The sequence below is a fragment of the Atractosteus spatula genome (assembly GCF_055471065.1).
Source record: "Atractosteus spatula isolate fAtrSpa1 chromosome 10 unlocalized genomic scaffold, fAtrSpa1.hap1 SUPER_10_unloc_6, whole genome shotgun sequence".
Lineage (NCBI taxonomy): Eukaryota > Metazoa > Chordata > Actinopteri > Semionotiformes > Lepisosteidae > Atractosteus > Atractosteus spatula.
In genome coordinates this window covers 1,063,611-1,069,085 of record NW_028296626.1, presented here as the reverse complement: position 1 = coordinate 1,069,085, position 5,475 = coordinate 1,063,611, and the positions used below count along the sequence as shown (strand labels likewise).

At 47.5% G+C, this 5,475-nt stretch overlaps 2 pseudogenes; both read right to left on the bottom strand.

Annotated features, from left to right (window-relative positions):
• Window positions 1–1,082: 1,082 nt before the first annotated feature.
• Window positions 1,083–1,201, bottom strand: LOC148811961 (5S ribosomal RNA; annotated as a pseudogene).
• Window positions 1,202–1,738: 537 nt separating this feature from the next.
• Window positions 1,739–1,857, bottom strand: LOC148811960 (5S ribosomal RNA; annotated as a pseudogene).
• Between the last annotated feature and the right edge of the window lie 3,618 nt (window positions 1,858–5,475).

The window sequence follows — 5,475 nt, the reverse complement described above, 5'->3', positions numbered from 1 at the left end:
TCAGAGTTCACATGACAGCCACTGTCACACACCACTGAGTGCTGAGTCAGCTTTTGCTAAAAAGAAGACAAAGTGTTGAAAACGAAATACGCTAAACGCAGATTGAAACAACAATTCCACGATCAGAAAAAATATTTTAGCAACCTACTTCTTCAGTTTGCATAGCAGAGAAATCCGATGATTCACTACTCAAAGAAGCCATCTTCGCAGCAGTCAATATCGGGGCCTCACAGCTCAGGTGTCACACTTCAAAACTGGCAAGTCGGCTAATTTAAGCATAAACTCCAAATTTGTAACCATGCTCAAGACATTTTTCAAATGGTTGTGATGTTTTAGAACGCCCCACCATATCCCCCCGCCCCAAAATCACACGTGTTTTATCGAGAGTGAAAAGTAATCACGTTGAATTAAAATATGTAAGCTTATTTCAATGACAAATTCTCAACAACTTTTCAAAAGTTTGAAATGATTTTCCACGTACCGTGAACGTAAAGTCTTTAAACCTTAAAAATATTAACATGCAACCCAAGCCTCAAATGATGTGTGTTTCTCTAGAAAAGAAATTACATTGAATCAAAAAATGTAAAACTTATTTTATCTTTTGAGAAGAGCATTGTAGGGCGGGTCTTTATATTTTAGTGGATAGGTCATAAAAGTGTTAAAATAATTGAATAAGACACATTTAGCAGCGATAACTTATAAGCACGAGCAAAAATTGATCTTATAGATTATAGACGCTTATAGATTTTAACAATATAACAGACTTTACTAAAATGTTTACTTTTAAAATAAATATTACATCACAACATGTCCACACTCAGGCACCTGCCGTTAAAGGTTATGGGATGTAGAGATACAGTATATAAGGTTCATGATAAGAATAAATGGCTGGCGATAAACCTTTCCTCGATCCTTTGCGGACTTGTAAAACTGTTCATGATCAGAATAAAAAACGCTCACGCTAATACACAAGCACCCGTGTCTCGCCAAAGCTGACAAATAAACAGACTGAAAAGCCGCACTGCACGTGTGAACAGGGGAATGAGAGAGCGAGCAGGGATAGGGCGCCTCCTGCGCTTAAAAGTTTACAGCACCTGGTATTCCCAGGCGGTCTCCCATCCAAGTACTAACCAGGCCCATCCCTGTTTAGCTTCCAAAATCAGACAAGATCAGGCGTGCTCAAGGGGGTGTGGCCGTAAGCGAGAGCAGGGCTCACTGGCACCCTTCTTATAGAGAGGACAGCTCCGCCACATCTTTTACGACGCTGCTTTTTTTCCCTTGCGTTTTTCTCTTCTTCCCACGTTCTCTCTCTTCACTGCCTTCGTCCCCGCTCTATTTCACTTCAGCCTTTCACTCTTGCTTCCTTCCAATGAGGACGGAGCTGCGGGAGAAAGGGCGCTATAGAGGATCGCTGTGGAGAGCTGCTGCTGTGCTTTGACATCTGAGCTTTGTGGAAAACGATCTCAATACAATTCTGAAAAACGCGACTCCCCGAACGCCAGCCGAACAAGTCTCCACAGCCGAAGCGCTGTGTCTCTTTTCAGCTGGCAATAAACCTTTCCTCGATCCTTTGCGGACTTGTAAAACTGTTCATGATCAGAATAAAAAACGCTCACGCTAATACACAAGCACCCGTGTCTCGCCAAAGCTGACAAATAAACAGACTGAAAAGCCGCACTGCACGTGTGAACAGGGGAATGAGAGAGCGAGCGGGGATAGGGCGCCTCCTGCGCTTAAAAGTTTACAGCACCTGGTATTCCCAGGCGGTCTCCCATCCAAGTACTAACCAGGCCCATCCCTGTTTAGCTTCCGAGATCAGACGAGATCAGGCGTGCTCAAGGGGGTGTGGCCGTAAGCGAGAGCAGGGCTCACTGGCACCCTTCTTATAGAGAGGACAGCTCCGCCACATCTTTTACGACGCTGCTTTTTTTCCCTTGCGTTTTTCTCTTCTTCCCACGTTCTCTCTCTTCACTGCCTTCGTCCCCGCTCTATTTCACTTCAGCCTTTCACTTGTAGCGGCAATGGTTGTTAATAAGACAGAATTAAGTGTTGCTGTGCTTTTTCTAATGAGGCCCCATCTCTCTGTTCATCTCTGTGGTGCAGCCACAGAGAAACTATTCATGCAGGCTGATTTAAAGATGTTTTCTTTTGATAAGGGACAGCTCCCAAATGGGGATGCACTTAGCTAAGCCTAGCTATCATGATCAATGGTCATCCATTGGCGCCTATCTGTCTAGGGTGTGCCAGATGGACATCTGGACTGCATTCCTAAGTGTCAGGAGTAAGTGACTCACATCTCACCTTCAACAACCAATCAGGGACTGGTAGGGCCGAGTAACCTACATGGGACTCTGATGCCCATGGAACTTTCAGCCAATGAACGAGCTGAAGTTCCTCCAGGTAAAAACAGGCAACACAGAGGGCCTGAGAGACTATTTCCTGGACTTTTCTAAAGGGAATTCAAAGGAGAATTCCAGGGCAGGACGGCCCAGGAGCCAAAGGCTCCCAAGGGCAGGACATTCTCGCAGCGCGCCTCCTGACCATCCTAAGAGTCAGCCTGGACAACCACGGAACGACCAGTGTGTCCGAGTGCCAGAACTTTCCTTTGTTCTAAGAGTCTAGAGCGGAGGTTGCCAGAGAGTAATCAGAGGATCCACCTGAGCTAAGCACCAGCACCAAGCCTTGTGAACAGGTCGGAACTGTGGACAGCTGAATCACTATTCAGAACTAGCGCTTCATCAGGAATGAACCGGTCCTCTTCCTGACTTGCTGGGACCCACAGTCATCTTTTCTCCTGTGCACAAACTTTGCTAGTTAAAGCCAACACTAACTAGCCGGTCAGTGAGCATCTGCAGCACAGCACAGCCTGGCACGGAGCCAAAGAGCCCGCAGGAGATCTGAATCCCCAGAGATTGGATGAGTATTCAACTTCAATGCATTACAGCTTGAGAATTCAATTGTTATCCCAACCAGTTGATATCAATTTTATTCCTAAGAGTTATGTACTTGTTTTGAGTATCTAATGTAGAAGTTGTAACCAAGTTCAATTACGAAACGGTCTAAATGAATGATATACTGAACTTATGTCCTCTTGATATATGTAACTCTTTGTAACTGAATGAATATATATCTTTTGTATTCTGAAAACCGTCACGATAAGATCTGTTAGGTTTACATGCATATTTTATGTATTAATAAATGTATCCTCGTGTATTAGTACCTGTGTGTGTGTGTGTGTGTGTGTGTGTGTGTTGTTTGAGTTATATCGCATGGTTGGATTCTAAGGCCATTAAAAGAATCCATTTCGTGATTTACGGCTACAATTAATAATTGTCCCCTTAAATGCCCAAATTCTACATTAGTATAGTGGCAAGTATCCCCGCCTGTCACGCGGGAGACCGGGGTTCGATTCCCCGACGGGGAGTAGAAAGCTTTTCTTTTACCTCCTTAGAGAAAGGACTGCCTTTCACTTCTCTGTTTTCTTTCACAGCGTCGTGCACCTTTTCATTGCTCTCGCTTTCAGAGCCTCCGCACGGCACACGACTCGACATCAGAAAGCACATTGAAGTGAAAGCAGGAAGCGCTACGACATGCACTGTGCAGATCCCGCCACACTAAGAGGTGAGTGGGTCTGTTCGATGCACAAAGAACGCTTTGATAAGCGTCAAAGGCAAGTCATTCCGAGTTGGTCGTTTGTGTTTTCTGTTCAGACGCGAAATGCTGAAATGATCTCTCGGCTCCTCGGTTGTCATTTCTGCTCCGTAAAGAAATCACAGCACGCGTCGGCTTCCAACACGGTGGGTCGGGACACGATGCCGGGGGTCGGAGAGAGCGATGTCTTCCTCGTTAGTATAGTGGTGATTATCCCCACCTGTCACGCGGGAGACTGGGGTACATCAGGACGCGCATTGGAGTGAAAGCAGGATGCGCTGCGACATGCACTGTGCAGATCCTGCCACACTTAGAGGTGAGTGGGTCTGTGCGATCACAGCGCTAGGCGAATCCCCAATCCCCTTTTGTGCGTGGCGACAAAAGAAGCCGGTCTGTTTCCGCCCAGTTTCGAACCAGGGACTTTTCGCGTGTGAGGCAAACGTGATAACCACTACACTACGGAAACGGTAGCAAACCCTTCCCAGCGGCCCAGTGCTGAGCTTCGCCAATGCGATTCAGCTGCTTCCAGTGCCTTTATTGGAGTGCGCTGATGGACCGTGCTCTCTCTCCAGAGACCAGCACGCCTGTCATGGACGGAGCAGGAAAACCGGCGCAACATTCTACAGCCCTCTCCACGCAATCGACGAAATCGGGCTACTGAAGTGGAGAAAATCGCCTCTCCAGAAAGTGCAAATATCATCTTGGAGAGTATAAATCCTATTGCCGAAGGTCAGCCCTGTCTACCAGAGTAACCCTCCCACCTCCTGCAGCGATGATCAGCTCGTCTCACACGCGAGAAGTCTTCGGTTGGAAACAAGCGCCCCCTCTTCTCGCGCGTTTTGCACGTTCGAGTGGTTTTAATGCGGCTCCTTCGTACACGGTGCTGATCTTTTGGAAAGCAGGAGGCAAAACTGACACGTTCCCATACCGGGAGTCAAACCCGGGCCGCCTGGGTGAAAACCAGGAATCCTAACCGCTAGACCATATGGGAGCACACAACCCCGCTGTTCCGGGCATCATGCAAGCAAACTACATAAATATGAGAAAACACGCAAGAGAGTTGTCACTCAGAGTGTCGAAGGGTCGATGTATACTGGGGCTCAGTTGAAATGCAACGTCAGGACTTTTCCGAATTAGGTCACACGAAGAGAGCACAGCCTTTTCCGCCCTACCATGTGTGTATTGGTAACTCGCCGTGATCGTATAGTGGTCAGTACTTTGCGTTGTGGCCGCAACAACCCCGGTTCGAATCCGGGTCACGGCAGAATAGGGGCGTCTGCTTTTACTACTTGCGCGAATGAAGGCAAAAAAAAGCCAATGGATGTGAACGAACGGCGCTTTACAGAGGAGTACTGCCTGACTGGATCGTTGATGAACGACAGAGGCCACTCCGACCTCTTCTCGGTTTTCTTCAACGACTTACTAAGGATCTTCTTCACATTCGCCCATGCAGGGGAAGCCAGTTACACCAAAGCAAACGCAGGAAAGTGCATTTCAAGCAGAGACCAGGAGGGACTTGTTTACACCGAGAGTGGTCGGAGAATGGAACAATGCGCCCAGCCCTGTTGCTGGAGCCGATTCTTGATGAGATCTTGGGCTCACTGGATGCTAATCTTTCTGTTGTTCTTGCAGGTCCTGCGCTGCTTTTGAGCCGACAGAGCTCGTCCTGGTCTGTCGGCACAGCCCAATTGCAAATGATCGGCTCCGCGTACAGAAGGAACGTGCGTTTGGTACAAGAGTGCATGAAGGCACCGGAAATACATTGGGAACAAATGACCGGTCGCTCAAGACCTCTGTGAAGTACAGGAGCGTGCAACAAGAGGC